At 43.3% G+C, this 10,000-nt stretch overlaps 1 protein-coding gene across 1 annotated transcript in view; it reads left to right on the top strand.

The window, feature by feature from the left end:
- The window catches only part of ano2b (anoctamin 2b), a gene marked incomplete at both ends in the record, with an annotated part of 239,538 nt that overhangs the window by 661 nt on the left and 228,877 nt on the right, over positions 1 to 10,000 (top strand). The gene's annotated exons all lie outside the window — the stretch shown is intronic.

Consider the following 10,000-nt stretch of genomic DNA (forward strand, 5'->3'; position numbering starts at 1 on the left):
ATCAAGAACATCTACATTCAGCTTTACAACACAAACACTACATATCAAGAACATCTACATTCATCTTTACAACACGAACACTACATATCAAGAACATCTACATTCATCTTTACAACACAAACACTACATATCAAGAACATCTACATTCATCTTTACAACACAAACACTACATATCAAGAACATCTACATTCATCTTTACAACACAAACACTACATATCAAGAACATCTACATTCATCTTTACAACACAAACTACATATCAAGAACATCTACATTCATCTTTACAACACAAACACTACATATCAAGAACATCTACATTCATCTTTACAACACAAACACTACATATCAAGAACATCTACATTCATCTTTACAACACAAACACTACATATCAAGAACATCTACATTCGTCTTTACAACACAAACACTACATATCAAGAACATCTACATTCGTCTTTACAACACAGCGGGCCCTATTCTCCCACAGGCCTTCGGCGCTAAAACGGGCCTTAAACGCAAAAAAACGTGCCTTGCGCCTGTTTTGGGACGATATCAATATGGCTTTAGGCTGCCAAATGCGCTTTAGGCCGAATGGGCGTGGCGCAGTCCCAGAATGGGCCAAAGTGGGCGTGTCGGCCTTAAATCTCGGCGTACTGCTATCTTCGCACCTGCCATAAATTTAGCGCTTTGCGCCTTTGAAAACCAGGCCTATTCAGTGCGCCAGTGCTCTTCTGCTGCCTCTCCCCTGTCACCCTTCTCTGTCTCTCTCTGAAACCAGGCCTATTCAGTGCGCCAGTGCTCTTCTGCCGCTTCTCTGTCACCCTTCTCTCTCTCTCTCTGACTCCCTCACCCAGACAGACACAACACATAGCAGCACCCAGCTTCCCATAGGAAATAGCAGTTGTAAGTTTACTGCCTGTGAATGTCCCTGTCCCAGCATGCAATTGGGTCCTCCATTTCGCTACTAAATAGCAACCAAATGAGCCGAAATAGATATAAAAGGTAGATCTAAAATAATGTGTAATGGTAAGACAACCTGCAATTGTAGAACATTTCAATATTGGACCAAATAAAACATCGAAATGAAACACCACCCTATGTGAAACATATATGTCCTCTTGAGCCTATATATACCCTGTGTGGATTTAACGTGATTTAGATAAGTGACAGCGGAACGCGCTTCGGAAGTGTCATCTGCTATACTGTGATGTCCGCTCCAATAACTTGGCCCTACTCCACATTTAGTTTTACAATAAAAACACATTTATGCAATGACTTTACATAATGTAGGCTATATTTATGTGCATCATCCTTCCTGCAGCAGGCGAGAGAAAATGATATCTTTCTGGACAAACTTTCACCAATCTAATAGGCTATATTTTTCTAGCTGATGCATTTAGAACATTATTTTCACTTTGATCTTGCTATAGTGTAGCGTATTTACATGCTTGCAGTATTGAAACTGCAGTTAGATTGGTTTGAGAAGCATAATAATATGGAATAATAGCCTATAATGGAGACAGACAAGACTGGATGAAGGGAGGGGGGGGGGGCAGAGCGTTTGGCTTTCGTCTGGTTTTGCGGGATCACTGGAATTGGAGCTAAAAAGGCAAGCGTGCGATTCGTTTATTGCAGTTACCCAATGAGCATGACGGTGCATAATTTTACGCTTAAAAGGCGTGGTTGTAATGGTTGAGGCTGCGTCTAGCGCCAGCACAACGATATCAAGTGCGCTTGTCCACGCCCACTGATTTGAGCTGCGCCAGGCGTTCGGCCTAGAAACAGCGCCGATGCAACGATAGGGACCAAACACTACATATCAAGAACATCTACATTCATCTTTACAACACAAACACTACATATCAAGAACATCTACATTCGTCTTTACAACACAAACACTACATATCAAGAACATCTACATTCGTCTTTACAACACAAACACTACATATCAAGAACATCTACATTCGTCTTTACAACACAAACACTACATATCAAGTCAAATCTAGTTTTATCAAGTACAAATTGATGCAAAGGGAATTCAGTTGACTTCTCACCATTTATGTTGGAGAACTCGTGGAATAGATCTCGCCCGAATTCATGACTAGGAAGTGCGACTCGAACGGCCATTCTGGTGGACTTTTCAATGTCCATATTACGCCCCCCATTTGTATAAATAAGTTTATTTATACAAATCATATAGTTTCTGCTGCTTTGATACTGTAGCAATTAACATAATGTGAACATACAACTTATTTTTGAGTGAACCTTTTATTTTTCTACCGAAGATATTCTACTGTGTGTTACGTTCCAGACAAAGCGTGAGGGAGAGCGCTGATTCCAGACTCGCTGCTTTGCTATTTAGCCTTTCCTCACTTTGATGAGTCAGCAAAGCTTCAACCCAGAGAAAAACTCAATAAAGCCGCTTCATTGAGCGAATAAAGAGCTTCCCATCGACGTTCTCCAACTGTTGTTTTTATTCCTGAACACTCTCAAATCAAAGATGTTGTTTTTATTCCTGAACACTCTCAAATCAAAGATGTTGTTTTTATTCCTGAACACTCTCAAATCAAAGATGTTGTTTTTATTCCTGAACACTCTCAAATCAAAGATGTTGTTTTTATTCCTGAACACTCAAATCAAAGATGTTGTTTTTATTCCTGAACACTCTCAAATCAAAGATGTTGTTTTTATTCCTGAACTCTCAAATCAAATATGTTGTTTTTATTCCTGAACACTCTCAAATCAAAGATGTTGTTTTTATTCCTGAACACTCAAATCAAAGATGTTGTTTTTATTCCTGAACTCTCAAATCAAATATGTTGTTTTTATTCCTGAACACTCTCAAATCAAAGATGTTGTTTTTATTCCTGAACACTCTCAAATCAAATATGTTGTTTTTATTCCTGAACACTCAAATCAAATATGTTGTTTTTATTCCTGAACACTCAAATCAAAGATGTTGTTTTTATTCCTGAACACTCTCAAATCAAAGATGTTGTTTTTATTCCTGAACACTCAAATCAAATATGTTGTTTTTATTCCTGAACACTCAAATCAAATATGTTGTTTTTATTCCTGAACACTCAAATCAAATATGTTGTTTTTATTCCTGAACACTCTCAAATCAAAGATGTTGTTTTTATTCCTGAACACTCAAATCAAAGATGTTGTTTTTATTCCTGAACACTCAAATCAAATATGTTGTTTTTATTCCTGAACACTCTCAAATCAAAGATGTTGTTTTTATTCCTGAACACTCAAATCAAAGATGTTGTTTTTATTCCTGAACACTCTCAAATCAAAGATGTTGTTTTTATTCCTGAACACTCTCAAATCAAAGATGTTGTTTTTATTCCTGAACACTCTCAAATCAAAGATGTTGTTTTTATTCCTGAACACTCTCAAATCAAAGATGTTGTTTTTATTCCTGAACACTCAAATCAAAGATGTTGTTTTTATTCCTGAACACTCAAATCAAATATGTTGTTTTTATTCCTGAACACTCTGTGGTAACTCTGATGCAAGCCAAGACACTTAAAGCAGGTTTAAACGCTCTCGCGTTGTTTTATTCACCAAAATTAACTCAATTCAAAGTCCAACTTAAATTCCTCCCTTCTCGGGGCCTTTCATTCATGTCCAACAAAGCAGGTGGGGGTTCACATGCGCGTCCTCGCATGTGAGGTTTCCCCATAACGTTGCACTAAGCGCTCCAGTCCTCTGCTACATTCTCCAGTAGATTGTCACCAGTACCGTGCCTTAGTTACCTGCTCCAGCATCTTGCCTGCGTGCGATAAGAGACAGGATTGGTCAGAAATCATAGTCATTTTCATAAGCTTAAGGAGAGGAGTGTAAAAGTCACCTACCGCCCGACAGCAAGGAGAGGACCCCCTCTCTCGAGGAGAGCCAGCCACACAGTGAACCTTCAGAGCTCCGTCTGCTATCTAGCTGAGCTGATTGTCGAATCAGTCTCAGCCGTGTGAGCCGCTCCTAACAGCGCGCAGCTGCGAGCGATCGGCCGCTCCTAACAGCGCGCAGCTGCGAGCGGTCCCACTGAATCAGCAGCTAATTGGGGAACTACCTCTTACTGCTGACGCGGAACCCCGGCTCTGATGTCACATGTCGTGGCTGGCCGTCCTCCCACTCTCACCTGCCGGGGGTTAGGCTGCCGAGACACCACATATCCTCCCCCTAAGCTCGCTGCCCGTGCGGCGAGCTTCCATATCTCTTTTCCATGTCTCCTCGTCTTCATCCTTCTGACTTTTCTTTAGCCTGCTGGGCCTTCACTGCAGGCTTGGTCGCATCCTTGGCAGCTGGAGTAGCTTCAGCTGGAGTGGCCTTCTTCGCCACTTTCACTGGGGGAGTCTCTTCTTCAGAGTCGTCCTCATTTTCTGCTTTCTTTTCTGGCGTCCGGCGGACCTTCGTCTCCGGCCGAGCTTTCGGACCCCGGTCCTTCAGAACCCGTCCAGAAGGCTGGGCAGGTGAGGCGCTGATGGGGAATCCGTTTCCCCTCGTCGGGGGGATCAGGGCGCGGCTCGCTCTGCGTGGGGCCCGGTGGCGGCGGCTGACGGCGGCGGCTGTCCCGGCCGGGTCGGTCCTGAGTGGCTGGCGTTTTCTGGCGTCGGGCGGCAAGGAGCGTAGGCATCGGTCTATGACGAGTTTTTCTCTACTTTTTTTTTCCCCCCCAATTCTTTTACGACCTGCTGTAGTTCACTTTGGCTTTTTATCAGCGCCACTAGAGCCAGCTTTTGCTCCCTAGTGCGTGAGGTTGGCGTTGAATCAGAGTTGCCCGCATTCTCCACCATTTGTGGTAACTCTGATGCAAGCCAAGACACTTAAAGCAGGTTTAAACGCTCTCGCGTTGTTTTATTCACCAAAATTAACTCAATTCAAAGTCCAACTTAAATTCCTCCCTTCTCGGGGCCTTTCATTCATGTCCAACAAAGCAGGTGGGGGTTCACATGCGCGTCCTCGCATGTGAGGTTTCCCCATAACGTTGCACTAAGCGCTCCAGTCCTCTGCTACATTCTCCAGTAGATTGTCACCAGTACCGTGCCTTAGTTACCTGCTCCAGCATCTTGCCTGCGTGCGATAAGAGACAGGATTGGTCAGAAATCATAGTCATTTTCATAAGCTTAAGGAGAGGAGTGTAAAAGTCACCTACCGCCCGACAGCAAGGAGAGGACCCCCTCTCTCGAGGAGAGCCAGCCACACAGTGAACCTTCAGAGCTCCGTCTGCTATCTAGCTGAGCTGATTGTCGAATCAGTCTCAGCCGTGTGAGCCGCTCCTAACAGCGCGCAGCTGCGAGCGATCGGCCGCTCCTAACAGCGCGCAGCTGCGAGCGGTCCCACTGAATCAGCAGCTAATTGGGGAACTACCTCTTACTGCTGACGCGGAACCCCGGCTCTGATGTCACATGTCGTGGCTGGCCGTCCTCCCACTCTCACCTGCCGGGGGTTAGGCTGCCGAGACACCACAACTCTCAAATCAAAGATGTTGTTTTTATTCCTGAACACTCAAATCAAAGATGTTGTTTTTATTCCTGAACACTCTCAAATCAAAGATGTTGTTTTTATTCCTGAACACTCTCAAATCAAAGATGTTGTTTTTATTCCTGAACACTCTCAAATCAAATATGTTGTTTTTATTCCTGAACACTCAAATCAAATATGTTGTTTTTATTCCTGAACACTCAAATCAAAGATGTTGTTTTTATTCCTGAACACTCTCAAATCAAAGATGTTGTTTTTATTCCTGAACACTCAAATCAAATATGTTGTTTTTATTCCTGAACACTCAAATCAAAGATGTTGTTTTTATTCCTGAACACTCTCAAATCAAAGATGTTGTTTTTATTCCTGAACACTCAAATCAAAGATGTTGTTTTTATTCCTGAACACTCAAATCAAAGATGTTGTTTTTATTCCTGAACACTCAAATCAAAGATGTTGTTTTTATTCCTGAACACTCTCAAATCAAAGATGTTGTTTTTATTCCTGAACACTCAAATCAAAGATGTTGTTTTTATTCCTGAACACTCAAATCAAATATGTTGTTTTTATTCCTGAACACTCTCAAATCAAATATGTTGTTTTTATTCCTGAACACTCAAATCAAAGATGTTGTTTTTATTCCTGAACACTCAAATCAAATATGTTGTTTTTATTCCTGAACACTCAAATCAAAGATGTTGTTTTCATTCCTGAACACTCAAATCAAATATGTTGTTTTTATTCCTGAACACTCAAATCAAATATGTTGTTTTTATTCCTGAACACTCAAATCAAATATGTTGTTTTTATTCCTGAACACTCTCAAATCAAAGATGTTGTTTTTATTCCTGAACACTCAAATCAAAGATGTTGTTTTTATTCCTGAACACTCAAATCAAAGATGTTGTTTTTATTCCTGAACACTCAAATCAAAGATGTTGTTTTTATTCCTGAACACTCTCAAATCAAAGATGTTGTTTTTATTCCTGAACACTCAAATCAAATATGTTGTTTTTATTCCTGAACACTCAAATCAAATATGTTGTTTTTATTCCTGAACACTCTCAAATCAAAGATGTGGGATGCGTCAAACAGCTGCAATCTACTTCTTTGTTTCGCTTTCCAGGCTGAGTTCATGTTCGTGAAACTTGTAGGGAAACATGAAGCTTCATAGGAAATCAATGGACTTCTGCTGAATTGTTCACCAAGTTTCTCAAGAGTTAAGGGTTAAGTCAGGGAAAATACTTGAGTTTAGGGGTTGAGATTAGAATTAAGACTATAGGTTTTGGTTACTTTAAAGGTTAAGTTTGGGGTAAGGCGTTTGTCAATGGTCCTAGTGTGTGTTTGTTTTTGAGCTTGTGTGTGTGTGTGTGTGTGTGTGTGTTAGTGCATGTGTATCAGTGTGTTTCTTAAGTCTATTGAGTAGTTCAAATAGTTATATGATATGTTTCGAAGCCTCTTCTAAAACCTACATTTATAACGGGGTCTAACTCCCGTTATAACTAACTCGTTAGCCTGCCCCCCACACCCCCTGTGAGAGTCTAACTCCCGTTATAACTAACTCGTTAGCCTGCCCCCCACACCCCCCGTGGGAGTTGGATCCCCCAACCCACCCAGTGTGCTCAGCCAGGAAGGATGACATCACTGATGACATCATCACTGATGACATCATTGCTCGAGTGACATCACATCATTAGGTAATTAGGGCATTCACCTAAAAAAAATCCGGCACTGTCAGGTCACCTGTAGGGGTGCTCTTTACAGTTCCTGAAAGTTTCAGCCCGATCGCACATAGAATGGCATAGCTGTGGCCGAACACAATTCTGCTCACACGGACAGTTCTCATTCTTATAGTAGATAGGATGGGGGAGATAAATATTATCCTGAGGCAAAGAATGACAGAAAAATAAACATATTTGAATAGTTGTGCAGCCTGCACATGTTTGTCTCCACGTTACATCAGTGATCCATCTGACCAATCATGGCTGCTGCAGTCAGCTGCCCTCTCTCTCTCTCTCTCTCTCTCTCTCTCTCTCTCTCCACACTGCAGAAAATATCCACCTCACAGCCATTTGGCCTCACGATGAGTCTTAAAGTCCATTTGATTTTTTTTTTAAGAAATCTGCCAGTAGGATGAGATACCTTTTGTTTTTCCAGATGTAAATCAACTTATCAGGGGAATTTTCTGGACTCAAATATTACATCTGAATATTGACTTATTTCAAGATACTGACACTTGTTTGAAGAAAAACCTTGCAATGATCCAACTGGCATTTTTTATTTGTTTTATTTGTAAGAAGAAAAAAATATTTGTATTATTTTTTTGTGCATATGGGTTAAGGTACACATTTTTTTGTTTTGTTTGTGTAAAACACACCAAACAAACCATCCATGTAAGGAGAAATATTGTCATGTTGGTGTTGTTTAACACTTTGAGTGCCACGGCCCTTGGGCAAAAGGTTGCTTGCTGTGCCACATAGGCCGCAATGCATTTTAAAACAGTCATATAATTTCTTTAATAATTACTATGTAAACACTGAACACGCACAAATAACGATGAGACTCTCTTCTATCACCTGCAAAAAAAAGTTTATTGATCCCATTTTCCGTTCTTTAGTTATGAGCCGGAGAAGATAGCTTGATTGAACGAAAAACAGAGCTTTTTTTCTACGAGCTGAGATAATGAGCCTTTTGTGAAATTAAACATTTCAAGCACATCACTGACTCTGAAGCTAATTTTCTGATGTAGTCACACCTCAAAAATAATTTCCTTCAATAAAACAGTGAAGGCAAGGGAATTTTGTTTGGAAGAATAATATTTTTAGCTGAAACCAGCAGCGCTGGCGCCTGCATGCGCTGCTGGTTGCAGCTTCTTGCTGATCTTTTGCTGCTGGTGGGCATCGGATATTCTGGCTTGCGTTTGCCAACCCTGTCCTGCTGTCTGGGTCTGTGTTGTGTACTTGGTTCTGCGTGCCCACCTCCCCCCTCCTCCTCCCCCCCCCCCCCCGTTGTGGGAGGAGTGTCTCTCTGCTCTGCTGTTTTCTCTGCCTGTGCTCAGCACTGAAAAAGTCCGCTAGATCCTGCTTTTTTACAGCCGCGTGTACCAGCTCCCATGCTTCGAGTTGAGAATAATAACAAATCCACGGCTGATCATGTGTTGCAGCGGACACGGAGGCTGTTGCAGCGGACACCGAGGTGCTCAATTGTGATAGCAGATTGGCTGCTGCAGGGGCACAGCTAAACGTTGCTTCAATGAAGCCGCTGCATACGGACGGATGCGATGCGATTTCCTTCCCCCCAATGACTTCTTCTGTGTGTTTCACTCCACGTTCTCTCATCTGGAGAGTGCTGTCGCCACCTAAGGGTTCTGTAAAATAGGTTAGACACATTGAATACCTCTGAATATTGTAAGAGGCGATGTAAGAGGCATAGATCGACACCCCCCCGTCAAAAAAAAAAATTCGAGTTATTGACGCCATTTGGCGTCGCTGGCACTCTACGGTAAATTTCTAATGACGCCATATGGCGTCGCTGGCACTGAATGTGTTAATACAAGTTTGTAGGTGATTAGGCATTTAATAACCAAACACTTAAAAAACTGTAAAAACCAAGGGGTCAGGTGGGGATGGTTTTGTGCGCTGGATGAAATGCGCCGGGTACACTTGTGCACAAATGATAACCATTAAACAAGCACTGTGCACCTGTTAGGGTGCGGCAAAGGTCAAGTTACACCTTGGGAGGCACAGGTTAGGGTTAGGCACAGGGGGAGGGGGGGTTAGGTTTAGGCACTGGGGAGGGGTCTCTTAAGGTTCGGCAGAGGGGGAGGGGGGTTAGGTTTAGGCACTGGGGAGGGGTCTCTTAAGGTTAGGCACAGGGGGAGGGGGTTAGGTTTAGGCACTGGGGAGGGGTCTCTTAAGGCTAGGCACAGGGGGAGGGGGGTTAGGTTTAGGCACTGGGGAGGGGTCTCTTAAGGTTAGGCACAGGGGGAGGGGGTTAGGTTTAGGCACTGGGGAGGGGTCTCTTAAGGTTAGCCACAGGGGGAGGGTGGTTAGGTTTAGGCACTGGGGAGGGGTCTCTTAAGGTTAGGCACAGGGGGAGGGGGGTTAGGTTTAAGCACTGGGGAGGGGCCTCTTAGGGTTTTTCACAGGGGGAGGGGGGGTTAGGTTTAAGCACTGGGGAGGGGTCTCTTAAGGTTAGGCACAGGGGGAGGGGGTTAGGTTTAGGCACTGGGGAGGGGTCTCTTAAGGTTAGGCACAGGGGGAGGGGGGTTAGGTTTAGACACTGGGGAGGGGCCTCTTAGGGTTTTTCACAGGGGGAGGGGGGTTAGGTTTAGGCACTGGGGAGGGGTATCTTAAGGTTAGGCACAGGGGGAGGGGGGTTAGGTTTAGGCACTGGGGCAGGGTCACTTAGGGGTTAGGCACAGGGGGAGGGGGGTTAGGTTTAAGCACTGGGGAGGTGTCTCTTAAGGTTAGCCACAGGGGGAGGGGGGGTTAGGTTTAAGCACTGGGGAGGGGT

Source organism: Poromitra crassiceps (genome assembly GCF_964638095.1).
Source record: "Poromitra crassiceps genome assembly, chromosome: 2".
NCBI lineage: Eukaryota > Metazoa > Chordata > Actinopteri > Beryciformes > Melamphaidae > Poromitra > Poromitra crassiceps.